Source organism: Dendrobates tinctorius, unplaced genomic scaffold (assembly GCF_039654945.1).
Source record: "Dendrobates tinctorius isolate UK_male_01 unplaced genomic scaffold, ASM3965494v1 ptg000395l, whole genome shotgun sequence".
In the NCBI taxonomy this organism is placed as follows: domain Eukaryota; kingdom Metazoa; phylum Chordata; class Amphibia; order Anura; family Dendrobatidae; genus Dendrobates; species Dendrobates tinctorius.
The window spans coordinates 3,382,109-3,397,063 of NW_027362061.1; the positions used below are offsets into that span (position 1 = coordinate 3,382,109).

The following is a 14,955-nucleotide window of genomic DNA, read 5'->3' on the forward strand; positions in this document are numbered from 1 at the left end:
GCGATGGCCGGGTGAGTACGCAGGGACGGTGTAACACACATCAGATGGCAGGCACAACACTTTATGAATGCTTCTTCTGCATTATGCAGTCAGGAACTTTCCGGTGACATGCGGCAGTACATAACCTTTGTTATAAGCCACAATAGTGCAGCAAACCTGAGCTACTGACCTCTTCCTGCTCTGTGTCTCCGCTATGCTCCCTGCCTGGAATCCGAATTCTTACTGCCATTATATCTTTGCTTTCCTTCAGAACGTACTATCTGATGTCTCTCTCCTGGCACACAACACCATATCAATTCAGGAGGACGGCAATCAGATAGACCAAAGGCCTGGATTTCTCACTTTCTATCTGACTCATCACAAGGAAATTGTTCTCCTGTGTGGCCATGTAGCTCAGTATGAGGTCTCCCACACAGTATGACAGCCCCACAGCACCTCACACAGTATTATGGCAAGAGATGAGCGAATATTTCAATGTTCGGTTCACGATCGCCGAATTTGCAATATTTGCCGATTTAATCGCAGAATATAGCGGAAAATGCACAGCACAAAAGCCGGTGTTTCCCAAGCTGTGTGGCAGTGTGGTAAACACCGATGTAGAGCTTCGGATTGGTGGTAAAATAATCCCTGCCGGTCACAGAGCCGCGGTTCACACACTGTCAGAACACAGCATGAGCGCTCAGCTGTGATCGGAAGTAAAAAGTTTATCTCCGGTCACTGGTGTCACCTCTAATCCTGCCATCTCCACCGTTCTCATTACACAAGTATAAAACATATAATACTGGTGGATAAAACAAGACTGAGCACAAGACCTTCACAGCCGTCTACACATCATAGGGGAGATCTCCTGACACCTTCTCTCCATCTACCTGATGATCCTGAGGAGCACTGGGATCTTCTTGTTTACAGTCCTGTGGAAGAAGAGGACGGGGACATCTTTCTGGTGTTGTCCTCTTACTGGATAGATCTGGAGGAAACACATACAGGGACTGAATTCATTCTCTACATACAGATAATTATAGGCCGTGTGTATTTAGCCCTGTCTATTACCTGGAGATGTGAAGGGCTGGGGAACCTCCATTATGACGTTCTTGTGCAGATCGCTGTGTCCTTCTAAATACTCCCACTCCTCCATGGAGAAATAGACAGCGACATCCTGACACCTTATAGGAACCTGACAAATACAATGATACCGTCATCCCCCGATCCCTTCATAGTGTTACTGTATAATGTCAGTCTGTCATTCCAAGGATGTCGTTCTAAGGATAACATCTGAAATATGCCTGAAAATGACTCCCTGCTATAGATGCTTCATTATTATTATTACTATGCTTCACTATTACTATCACTCTGACAATCGATCTGCTTCATCCACAGGTATGTGTTCTGGCTGCAATACCATCATCACCCATCTTTCCGAAATCCCAATCACCCCAATATCTGTCTGCTATCTATGGTATGTGTTCTGGCTGCAATACCATCATCACCCATCTTTCCTGAACCCCAATCACCCCTGTATCTGTCTGCTATCAATGGTATGTGTCCCGGCTGCAATACCATCATCACCCATCTTTCCGGAACCCCAATCACCCCTGTATCTGTCTGCTATCAATGGTATGTGTCCCGGGTGCAATACCATCATCACCCATCTTTCCGGAACCCCAATCACCCCTATATCTGTCTGCTATCAATGGTATGTGTTATGGCTGCAATACCATCATCACCCATCTTTCCTGAACCCCAATCATCCCTGTATCTGTCTGCTATCAATGGTATGTGTCCCGGCTGCAATACCATCATCACCCATCTTTCCTGAACCCCAATCACCCCTGTATCTGTCTGCTATCACTGGTATGTGTTCTGGCTGCAATACCATCATCACCCATCTTTCCTGAACCCCAATCACCCCAGTATCTGTCTGCTATCTATGGTATGTGTTCAGGCTGCAATACCATCATCACCCAGCTTTCCTGAACCCCAATCACCCCTGTATCTGTCTGCCATCACTGGTATATGTTATGGCTGCAATACTATCTCCCTTTGCATTTCCTCTTGTGACTTTAATTAATCGTCTCCTGTGTCTGCATCCAGTCTCCCTGCTGCTCCTCCCTTTCTGATCACACCTGGGCCCTTTCATGTGCTGTTAAGTTAGTATAAATTCAGACTTAGAGGTCTGTCTGACCTCGGTCTGTCATTGCAAGGATGTCTTCTAAGGATAACATCTGAAATGAGCCTGAAGTGACCAGAAGGTACGACTAACCGCTGCATTTACATGTTCTAAATTTCTTTTGCCTTCTAAATTACTCTCACCATGCTGACATACGCACTAACAGTTTTGGCTCCACTACTCACTCTCCATCGCTATCTGCAAACCCCAGCACCTGCTAACCAAATAATACTCTCTCCTTCCCTCTTGCCTCCCCACCTGACCTCCTCTGCTGACCTGCTCCTCGACCTCAGAGCTCTCCTAATAAAATACAAAACAAGCCACCAACCCTCCTTTTCCCATATGCTCTCCCTTTCTCTGCTTCTCCTCACTGCTGGTGACATATCTCCCAACCCTGGACCCCCACAGCCCATACCTCCCATCATTACCCCCTTCTATCGTTCCCAAACCAACACAAACACCAGAAATCTTTCCCACCTCAAATCCGTGCCCTTGACACCCACCACCCTGTTTCCACTCTTTGGATCACTTTGGAATGCCCGCTCCATCTGCAATAAACTCCATGTGATTCCCAACCTCTTTACCTCTCGCAATTTTTCCTTCCTTGGCCTCACCGAAACATGGCTGACACCCTCCAACACAGCCTCCCCTGCTGTGCTAGGTTACGGCGGCCTCCACTTCATCCATACTCCTCGCCCTGGCCACAGACATGGCGGAGGAGTGGGCCTTCTCCTTTCTTCCAACTGCACCTTCAACCCAATCCCACCTCTTCCCTGCCTTGTCCTCCCCTCTTTTGAAGTCCACTCTGTCCGCATCTACTCTCCCTCCAACCTCCAAGTGGCCGTCATATACCGACCTCCAGGCCCGACCACTGCCTTCATTGACCAATTCTCCACCTGGCTCCTTCACTTTCTCTCCGCTGACATTCCCACCATCATCATGGGTGACTTCAACATCCCCATTGACACCCAACATTCAGCAGCCTCCAAACTCCTGTCCCTTACTTCATCTTTTGGACTCACTCAGTGGTCCTCCTCAGCCACCCACACAGACGGACATGCATACATTAGACCTGGCCTTCACCCGCCTCTGCTCTCTTTCTAACTTCACCACCTCCCATCTCCTTCTATCTGACCACCATCTACTCACTTTCTCATCCCTATCCTCCTCACCTGTCACCGATGTCCAGAAGCATGCGCACCCCCGCAGAAACCTCACACATCTAGACACTCGCACACTCTCTGACTCTATTCTACCACTGTCCTCCATATCTTCACTCCACGACACTGACACTACCACTACTTTCTACAATGCCACTCTTGCATCAGCCATCAACTTGGTCGCCTGTTGTGATTTCGCTTTCTGGCCTGCTGTTGAGTACCCTAGGATCTGCGGTTTAGGCTGGTGAACTAAGACCTCAGGAGGCACCGCAGATCCTTGGGTACTCAAAAGCAGGCCAGAAAGCAAATTCACAACAGTTGTGGTCAGCCAGCCCCGGCGGGGGCTGTGCTGAATTTCCATCCTTATGCTACTGTTTGTGCCAGTTTGTATTTGTCCCTTATTAGATTGGCCTCTTTTTGCTCTGCTTTCAGAATATACCAGAGTGCTGATATAGTGGGCGAAGTTTAGTGACTTCAGTATTTTTCCATCAGACGTGTTGGGCATTTTTTGCAGGGTTTTTTGCGTGATTGCAGACAGTGTCTTTCCATTCCTGTCCTGTCTAGTTAGTGTGGGCCCCATCGTTTGCTCAGTCTATTTTCCTACCTGCATTTGTGTTTTCATCTTGTCTCACCGACAATATATGTTTGGGGGCTATCTATTCCTTTGGGGTCTGCTCTGGGGCAGTTTAGATTTCCCCTTTCTTGCTTTAGGCTTATTTAGTTCTCCGGCTGTGTCGAGGCGTCTAGGATCATCGTAGGTACGCTCCACGGCTACTGCTAGTTGTGTGGATAGCATCAGGGGTCTGCAATCCGCTTAGTTACCAACCTCTCTGGTTTTCTGTGGCTTAGCTTGGGCCTGCTCTCCGCCTCGGTGACCCAATCATAACAGTCGCCCCTGTCATGCATAACAGAGTGCGATGAATCAATAGACAACCCTGGCACAATAACACCACCAAAAAGCTTCGGCAAGCATCCAGAATTGCAGAACGGCGCAGGAAGAAAACACATTCCCAAGACGACTTCACTGCACTCAAACAAGCAACACTTGCATTCATATCGGCTCTCACCTCTGCTAAATAGGCCTACTTTACATCCCTTGTATCTTCCTTATCCCACAACCCCAAACAGTTGTTCAATACTTTTAACTCCCTCCTCCGCCCACCACTGCCCCCTCGACTTCCCTAATCTCTGCCGAGGAATTTGCCGCACCACAACCCCTTTGTATACCAGACCAATGCCCAAACCCCATAACCTCCCTATATAACATCACTGAAGGGGAGCTTGCTCATCTTCTTTCCAAATCACACCTTACCACTTGTGCACTTGACCCTATGCCATCCCACCTCCTCCCCAACCTCACCACCACACTTATCCCATTCTTAACCCACCTCTTCAACCTATCACTAACTTCTGGTACCTTACCTTCTGCTTTCAAACATGCCACAATCACACCTATCCTTAAAAAGCTAACCCTCGACCCAACAGCCATGTCCAGCTATCACCCAATATCGCGGCTCCCATTTGCTTCTAAACTCCTGGAGCAGCATATCCACGCTGAACTTTCCTCCAACCTCTCATCTAACTTGCTCTTTGACAACCTACAATCTGGTTTCCGCCCCCATCACTCCACTGAGACAGCCCTGACCAAAATTACTAACGACTTACTTACAGCCAAAGCTAACGGACAATACTCTATACTCCTCCTTCTAGACCTGTCCTCTGCTTTCAACACAGTTGACCACTGCCTCCTACTACAGATCCTCTCCTCCTTCGGCATCAAAGACCTCGCCCTATCCTGGATCTCCTCATACCTCTCCAACTGCACATTCAGCGTCTCCCACACTACCTCCTCATCCCACCCTCTCTCTGTTGGAGTCCCCCAAGGCTCTGTTCTAGGACCCCTACTCTTCTCAGTCTATACACTTGGCCTGGGGCAACTCAAAGTCCCACGGATTCCAGTACCACCTTTATGCCGATGATACTCAGATCTACCTCTCTGGCCAAGACGTCACCTCTCTGCTCTCCAGAATCCCAGAGTGTCTATCAGCCATATTCTCCGTCTTCTCCTCTCGCTTCCTCAAACTCAATGTGGACAAATCTGAACTAATCATCTTTCCCCCATCTCAAAGATCTTCCTTACCCGACCTTTCTATAACAATTGACATCACGCTTTCCCCCCTACCGAGGTCCGCTGCCTCGGAGTAACCCTTGACTCTGCCCTGTTCTTCAAACCGCACATCCAAGCTCTCTCCACCTCCTGCCGCCTCTAGCTCAAAAATATTTCCAGAATCCATCCCTTCCTCAACCTGCTAAACTACTTGTGCATGCCCTCATCATCTCCCGCCTCGACTATTGCAGCATCCTTTTCTGTGGCTTCCCTGCTAACACCCTTGCACCTCTCCAGTCCATCCTTAACTCTGCCGCCTGACTAATTCATCTCTCTCCTCACTACTCCTCCGCTTCTCCCCTTTGCAAATGTCTTCACTGGCTCTCATTCACTCAGCGTATCAAATTCAAATTACTAATACTGACCTACAAGGCCATCTATAACCTGTCTCCTCCATATATCTCAGAACTAATCTCCCGATACCTTCACTCACGTAATCTCTGGTCCTCCCAAGACCTCCTTCTCTCCTCCACACTTATTCACTCCTCACCCAACCGCTTCCAAGACTTCTCCCGAATAGCCCCCATCCTCTGGAATTCCCTGCCCCAACACGTCCGGCTATCATTCACACTCGGATCCTTCAGACGGAACCTGAAAACCCACCTCTTCAAAAAAGCCTACAGCCTGCAATGATCCCGCTGCCTCCTCATCACTACTGGAGCTACCGCCTAACCATCACTGGAGCTACTGCAACCCCCTAACCTACTGTCTCCTTCCCCACCATCCTGTAGCATGTAAGCCCAAAAGGGAAGGGTCCTCTCTCCCCTCTGTATCAGTCTGTCATTGTTAGTTTGCTTACTGTAAGTGATATCTGTAATTTGTATATAACCCCCCTTCTCATGTACAGCACCATGGAATCAATGGTGCTCTATAAATAAATAATAATAATAATGTCCCAGCAATGTCACCTCTCCAATCAGCAGCTCAATCATCTTGTAGATGAGGTCTAGGTTCTTCTGGTGATTGATGTCCTCATGGATCAGTTGGTGAGGTGGAGGCCCCGTGATTGGGCTCAGGGGTCTTTCACATCCCTCAGACACAGGGTCCTGACAGCGATCACTAGAGGTCTTCTTCACCACTGTGTAATCCTGGTTATGGAGAGACACATTAATAAATCTAACTACAGACATTTCCAGAGTCCTCACCTCTCCAGTTCTGTCCATCTGTTATTCCCATAGATAAGAATGATGTAATGTGACGTCATCAGAATCTCTCACCTCTCCAGTGAGACGGAAGAGGATCTCTAGGGTGAGGTGTAACATCCTCTCCGCCATCTTGTCTCTGTCCATATCCATCCCTGATGGGTAAATCAGGAAAATTCTCTTCTGTAGAACATCTTCACTGAGAGGATCCGATATTGTAGAGACCTGAATGAGAAGAAGATCATCCGATGTAACATCATAAGAATCCTGTGTAATAATACAATTACTGGAGATAATAAGGGAAACATAGGAGGAGATTTATTATCTTACAGGGTTTAGTTTTCTCCCCTGACATCTACTAATAAAACCTATATATTTAGGCCACAGACAACAAGCAGCTTCCTCCTCGGAGTCGGCAGCTGAACACGTTCCTCATAGACTCATCTTCCATTACGCTAATTCTCGTCTCATTACCGACACTGGAATCGGCATTAGCAATACTGCAGGAGATATTCATTACACGCGACATGAGAAATAACTCCTTCATGATGAGGACGACATCTTCATCTTCTACTACGGCTCTAGAGACAGATTTGGCCAGAGTCGGTCACTGCCTCCATCCCCACCGGCCGTCTATATGAAGGTTTCCCGTCTTCCCCGCACTGGAATCTTCTATCCCGTTAGATCTCAGCTCTGAGTCACACACAGAAGTTTGAGGCTTTTAGAAAAGATTTTTAGTTTCCACAATCAACGCGGACAGAAATGATCTGATCCCAAAGTCTCCATGTACAGTGATTTATGGGGTTTATTTCTGGCCTTAGGCTTTCCTACATTACAAGAAAAACTCCAGAAAAAGCCGATATTAAAATGTTTCTCATGTGTATGGGGCCGTTAGTATTACACTGACAGGCAGTGATGATACACGGCACTACAGTAGTACAGGGCATCACCGGAGCCATCAGAGGCTTGTATGTTGTATGATCGCACTGATCAGAGGGGTTTAAAAAAGGTTTAAAGTGGAAAAATATCACAGTTTCAGCAACAAGAAATATCCGTCACTATATGGAAAGCAGAGTCACTGCACAATGTTAGTTACGTCACGTCCATAACTACTTTATTATACTCTATTATCCTGTACACAGGGGAGTAGATAGAAATCACAGATCCCACAGCAATAGCTGGAATTGGACCCTCCAACGTAAAGAAAAAAAATCTATCTATCTATATACACTGTTCAAAAAAATAAAGGGAACACTTAAACAACAGAATATAACTCCAAGTAAATCAAACTTCTGTGAAATCAAACTGTCCACTTAGACCTGTTTCACACTTCAGTTTTTTGAAGTCAGTCAAAATCCGCCAGTTTTAGAAAAAACGGATCCGCCCATTTTTGGGGGATCCGTTTTCTTTCCCCCTTAGACTTGCATTAGCGGCGGATTTTGACTGACAGTCGCTCTCTCTCTCTCCTTTTTCAGACCGCGGTTCCTTTAAATTTCCTGCCCTTTGCAACCTCGGTGGATCTGTCCAAAAAACTGTCCGCTGACATCCGTTTGTTCCAAAACAGAAACGGATCCGTTTTTTTCATCTTTGGCGGATTTCAACTGATTACAAAAAACTGAAGTGTGAAAAAGGCCTTAGGAAGCAACACTGACTGACAATCAGTTTCACATGCTTTCGTGCAAATGGAATAGACAACAGATGGAAATTATTGGCAATTATCAAGACACCCTCAATAAAGGAGTGGTTCTGCAGGTGGGGACCACAGACCACATCTCAGTACCAATGCTTCTGGCTGATGTTTTCATCACTTTTGAATGTTGGTTGGGCTTTCATACTCGTGGTAGCATGAGACGGACTCTAAAACCCACACAAGTGGCTCAGGTAGTGCAGCTCATGCAGGATGGCACATCAATGTGAGCTGTGGCAAGAAGGTTTGCTGTGTCTGTCAGCGTAGTGTCCAGAGGCTGGAGGCGCTACCAGGAGACAGGCCAGTACACCGGGAGATGTGGAGGGGGCCGTATGAGGGCAACAACCCAGCAGCAGGACCGCTACCTCCAACTTTGTGCAAGGAGGAACAGGAGGAGCACTGCCAGAGACCTGCAAAATGATCTTCAGCAGGCCACAAATGTGCATGTGTCTGCACAAACCATTAGAAACTGACTCCATGAGGATGGTCTGAGTGCCCGATGTCCACAGATGGGGGTTGTACTCACAGCCCAACACCGTACAGGACGCTTGGCATTTGCCACAGAACACCAGGATTGGCAAATTCGCCACTGGCGCCCTGTGCTCTTCACAGATGAAAGCAGGTTCACACTGAACACATGTGACAGCCATGACAGAGTCTGGAGACGCCATGGAGAGCGATCTGCTGCCTGCAACATCCTTCAGCATGACCGGTTTGGCAGTGGTCAGTAATGGTGTGGGGTGGCATTTCTTTGGAGGCCACACGATGTTGGGCTGTGAGCACAACCCCCATGGAGACACAATTGTGCCTTTACCTGGAGATAAATTCCCAGTGGGGGGCAATTTCCAAAATGCAATAACTTAAGTGGGGAATTCAGCTCTTTTCACACTTAAGGGATCTGTATATGGAGTCTACAAACTACAGTGGGGAAAATAAGGATTTGTTACGCTGCCAATTTTGGGGCTAAAGTCACATTTTTGTGAGGAAAAAAGTAAAATTGTCATTTGTTCCTTCCACATTGCTTATATTCCTGTCACACTGTCCGAATTCAGATATTGTCCTGTCAGAAAAGAGAATACAGGGGGCGAAAGGGTTAATAGGACTTATAGGAGGAACCGGCCCAGAAAGCAGAAGGTCCAGGAGTGTCTGCCACATATATGACCGCTCTGTGTGCACAGGACCTGTGATGAGGTCACAGGAGGGGAGGAGTCAGGGGTCACATGATCAGGGGCCTCAGTGTGTGCAGGACTCAGTGTGCTGGAGCGCTCCCGATAATCAGCTGCGTGTGTCGCGCTGTGTGATAGTCACAGCACCTGCATGGAGGGCGACACATGCAGCTGATTATCGGGAGCGCTCCAGGGATCCGGGGTCCCGATGCAGCTATTCGGTAAGCGATATTAGTCAATAACAACTTCTCTGACGATATTCGCTCATCTCTAGTAATAACAGCTCAAAGAAATTCACCAAACTTTTCATTAAGTTTAATAGTAAGACCCTATTAAATATTGAGCACCAGCGGGATGAAGCATTGACAGCGGCATGTAAAAGTGTGGGCGCCCCTGGTCAAAATGACCGTTATTGTGAGCAGCAGTAAGATGAAGATGAAATGATCTCTAAAAGGCCGAACCTCTAAGATGACACATGGCCTTTGTATTTTAGACAAAAATAATAATAAAATATATATATAGACATTTATTACAATTTCATAATTGCAGAAAGGAAAAAGGGCGATGCAAAACTTTGGGCACCTTTAGAGATTTGTGTACTGAGATAATTTTGACCAAGATTTCACACCTTAATTAGCTTGTTAGGGTTCTGGTGAGATCACATGGTGACCAGGAGCTACAGTCTGAGGAAAGGGTTAAAAAACCTTCACTAGACCCCTGTACAGCTGTATAATGAGGCCCAGACTTTATAGTGAAGGGACAGGAGTGAGGGCCTGTGCCCAGGAGCTAGTCTGAGGAAAGGGCTAAAAAGCCTTCACTAGACCCCTGTACGGCTGTATAATGAGGCCCAGGCTTTATAGTGAAGGGACAGGAGTGAGGGCCTGTGCTCAGGAGCTACAGTCTGAGGAATGGGCTAAAAAGCCTTCACTAGACCCCTGTACAGCTGTATAATGAGGCCCAGGCTTTATAGTGAGGGGACAGGAGTGAGGGCCTGTGCCCAGGAGCTACAGTCTGAGGAAAGGGCTAAAAAGCCTTCACTAGACCCCTGTACAGCTGTATAATGAGGCCCAGGCTTTATAGTGAGGGGACAGGAGTGAGGGCCTGTGCCCAGGAGCTACAGTCTGAGGAAAGGGCTAAAAAGCCTTCACTAGAACCCTGTACAGATGTATAATGAGGCCCAGGCTTTATAGTGAGGGGACAGAAGTGAGGGCCTGTGCCCAGGAGCTACAGTCTGAGGAAAGGGCTAAAAAGCCTTCACTAGACCCCTGTACAGCTGTATAATGAGGCCCAGGCTTTATAGTGAGGGGACAGGAGTGAGGGCCTGTGCCCAGGAGCTACAGTCTGAGGAAAGGGCTAAAAAGCCTTCACTAGACCGCTGTACAGCTGTATAATGAGGCACAGGCTTTATAATGAAGGGACAGGAGTGAGGGCCTGTTCCCAGGAGCTACAGTCTGAGGAAAAGGCTAAAAAGCCTTCACTAGACCCCTGTACAGCTGTATAATGAGGCCCAGGCTTTATAGTGAAGGGACAGGAGTGAGGGCCTGTTCCCAGGAGCTAGTCTGAGGAAAGGGCTAAAAAGCCTTCACTAGACCCCTGTGCAGCTGTATAATGAGGCCCAGGCTTTATAGTGAAGGGACAGGAGTGAGGGCCTGTTCCCAGGAGCTACAGTCTGAGGAAAGGGCTAAAAAGCCTTCACTAGACCCCTGTACAGCTGTATAATGAGGCCCAGGCTTTATAGTGAAGGGACAGGAGTGAGGGCCTGTGCCCAGGAGCTACAGTCTGAAGAAAGGGGTAAAAAGCCTTCACTAGACCCCTGTACAGCTGTATAATGAGGCCCAGGCTTTATAGTGAAGGGACAGGAGTGAGGGCCTGTTCCCAGGAGCTACAGTCTGAGGAAAGGGCTAAAAAGCCTTCACTAGACCCCTGTACAGCTGTATAATGAGGCCCAGGCTTTATAGTGAAGGGACAGGAGTGAGGGCCTGTTCCCAGAAGCTACAGTCTGAGGAAAGGGCTAAAAAGCCTTCACTAGACCCCTGTATAGCTGTATAATGAGGCCCAGGCTTTATAGTGAAGGGACTGGAGTGAGGGCCTGTGCCCAGGAGCTACAGTCTGAGGAAAGGGCTAAAAAGCCTTCATTAGACCCCTGTACAGCTGTATAATGAGGCCCAGGCTTTATAGTGAAGGGACAGGAGTGAGGGCCTGTTCCCAGGAGCTACAGTCTGAGTGTTAAGGGTTAATACTAAAATCAGAGTTGAAGTTTCATTTTATCCATTCAATGTAAGGTTTCGTTTCTCCGTTTTTGTTGTTGTAAGATAAATTTTTATAATTGGCATGGCCTGTCATGAAACCAGACTGTTTCCATCAGGTGCAAGATAAGGGGCTCGGGGGGGGGGAGTGTAAAACTCTGAAGAATATGCCATTATACTACTTTCTATTTGGATACGGACTTATATGTAGTTTCCGGTTTTCTTGCAATATTATTGGCTTATAAAGTGAATTGATGCTATTGGTACTTCAGAACCTTGCATAATTAAGCAAAAGATTATAAAAGATGTGACTAAAATAAAGGGGCTTAGTGATCTGCCTCGATCCTCCCGTACAGAGACCCCGTCTCCGTGTGGTCATTTGAGTTGCTAGCAACACTGGAATAATTTGGAAATCACTGGCTCAACCGTGAAGGGTTAATTTAACTCTCTCCTTATCAGCTTGGCGCGCAACGTGGGGCCCCTGAATAGGGACGCCTCTGCCCCCCCCCGGAGGACAACAAGACAAAGGACCCTCAGAGCGGACACAGGTGCTGGAAAACTGGGACTGATCACCCCCCCCACGACCACGGTAAGTTGGCAGTTATACTGTTCAGACTGACCGTTGGTGTGGTTTTCCTGTGCTTGCTGCTGCAAAGAGGATCTGAGGTTTGTCCCCTGGTGGGGTGATTCATGGGTGGAATCATATAGAGGTGTAGTCCCGTTGGGGGCCCAGTGCTCGAACCGTACCTCATAATGGACGGACACCCCGGATTGACCAGTGATTGTGGCTCTCTTTATAGTCAAAATATCCTGAATTCCTGAATTCACTGTTAGTAATCAGGGTGGTCATGTGATCGAAGATGGGTAGGATACGTAACTCAGGGATATATAGAGTTATATATATATATATATAACCAGAGGTGTCCGGAGGGAGAGTCTGAGACGCCCTCCTCCTTTCACTGAGTACCACGAATTTTGGGTAATCCCAGAGGGGGATTATTGACCCGGTGGAACAAACTGAGATGGCCGCTCCAGTATTGTGCACAATTGAAGTAAGGGTATTTAGCTGTAAATGAGAGAATCTGTGGAAGGAAAAGAAGAATTTTGTGGCTTGGCACATGTATAATACAAAATAAAATTGTGGTACCGTGTTAGCCAGAAAAATAGATGTAATTATTCAAGGTGTGATACCTTTATTGGCTAACCAGAGAAATTATATTTGCAAGCAAGCTTTCAGGGCTCAGGCGGCCCCTTCATCAGGCTAGATTACAAGTGAATCACTGAGAAAAGATGGCAACATTTAAATAGGAATTACAACAGGACATGAGATGATGCTAGCTACAGACAGGCCAAGGAAATCAAATTAAGGTTTTTGTTACACATGCAGATGAGGACCAAGTGTTCTATTAGAGATCTGAAGACCTTCTTGTGGAGGTGTGAACTGTGTCCATGTAATGAGTCATGAACCCAGGTGTCAAATTCAGTCCTATTGTTAGCGATTGGAACATATTTAAAAATTTAAACTCACAAATCTTCCTTTCTCTGTCACTATTAAAAAAAAAAAAATGAAAAATGACCTTTCAATATTAGGACTTTTAGATCTGCCAAGCTGTGTCCAGGTCTAGAGAAGTGTATCCCTACAGGTGTGTCCAGCTCAGTCTTTATCGTATGTCTGTGCAGATTCATCCTTGTTTGTAGCTTTTGCTTAGTTTCCCCGATGTATGTCCCTGCATTGCACCTTGTACACTGTGTCATGTACACGACATTGAAGGATGGACATGAGAAAGAGTCCATGATCTTATAGTCCTGATTTGTGTTGGGTATGGGGACTTTATCTGTTGGTGATATGTGGGGGCAGGTCTTGCATTTCTTACTGTTACAGGGACTGTGCCTGTCTCTGAAGGTGATGTGAGGGTACTTCTGACAAGGATATTCCTTAGGTTGGGAAGATGTTTGTAGGAGAGAAGTGGCAGTTCCGGGAATATTGCTTTCAGTCTGTGGTCTCTGTGGAATATGGGTTGGAGGTCTGCGATGTTTTTTTGAGTGATTATTATTATTATTATTTATTGTTATAGCGCCATTTATTCCATGGCGCTTTACATGTGAGGAGGGGTGTACATAATAAAAACAAGTACAATAATGTTAACAATACAAGTCATATCTGGTACAGGAGGAGAGAGGACCCTGCCCGCGAAGGCTCACAATCTACAAGGGATGGGTGAGAATACAGTAGGCGAGGGTAGAGCTGGTCGTGCAGCGGTTTGGTCGGTCGGTGGTTACTGCAGGTTGTAGGCTTGTCGGAAGAGGTGGGTCTTCAGGCTCTTTTTGAAGGTTTCGATGGTAGGTGAAAGTCTGATTTGTTGTGGTAGAGAGTTCCAGAGTAGGGGTGATGCGCGAGAGAAATCTTGTATGCGATTGTGGGAAGAGGAGATAAGAGGGGAGTAGAGAAGGAGATCTTGTGAGGATCGGAGGTTGCGTGCAGGAAAGTACCGGGAGACGAGGTCACAGACGTATGGAGGACTCAGGTTGTGGATGGCTTTGTATGTCATGGTTAGGGTTTTGAACTGGAGTCTTTGGGTAATGGGGAGCCAGTGAAGGGATTGACAGAGGGGAGAAGCTGGGGAATAGCAGGGGGACAGGTGGATTAGTCAGGCAGCAGAGTTTAGAATAGATTGGAGGGGTGCGAGAGTGTTTGAGGGGAGGCCACAGAGCAGGAGTTTGCAGTAGTCAAGGCGAGAGATGATGAAGGCATGGACTAGGGTTTTTGCAGATTCTTGGTTGAGGAATGAACGGATTCGTGAAATATTTTTGAGTTGAAGTCGGCAGGAAGTGGAAAGGGCTTGGATATGTGGTTTGAAGGAGAGATCAGCGTCAAGGATTACTCCGAGGCAGCGAGTTTGTGGGACTGGGGAGAGTGGGCAGCCATTTACTGTAATGGATAGGTTCGTTGGGGGGGGTCACGTGAGATGGGGGAAAGATGATGAATTCTGTTTTGTCCATGTTAAGTTTCAGAAATCTAGCGGAGAAGAAGGATGTAATAGCAGTCAGACATTGAGGGATTCTGGTTAGTAGGGAGGTGATATCTGGTCCAGAGATGTAGATCTGTGTGTCATCAGCATAGAGGTGATACTGAAAGCCATGAGATTCTATGAGCTGTCCCAAGCCGAAGGTATAGATGGAGAAGAGCAGGGGTCCAAGGACTGAACCTTGTGGGACTCCG

At 47.1% G+C, this 14,955-nt stretch overlaps 2 long non-coding RNA genes across 2 annotated transcripts in view; one reads left to right on the plus strand and one right to left on the minus strand.

Moving 5' to 3' along the window:
* LOC141076199 (uncharacterized) overlaps positions 1-14,955 on the plus strand; it is a 114,733-nt gene that overhangs the window by 71,799 nt on the left and 27,979 nt on the right. The gene's annotated exons all lie outside the window — the stretch shown is intronic.
* LOC141076202 (uncharacterized) lies at positions 906-6,578 on the minus strand. The gene is made up of 3 exons (XR_012227442.1): positions 6,403-6,578; positions 1,051-1,174; positions 906-967 (listed from the first exon to the last, which is right to left on the minus strand). It is a non-coding gene; the product is annotated as an uncharacterized lncRNA (long non-coding RNA).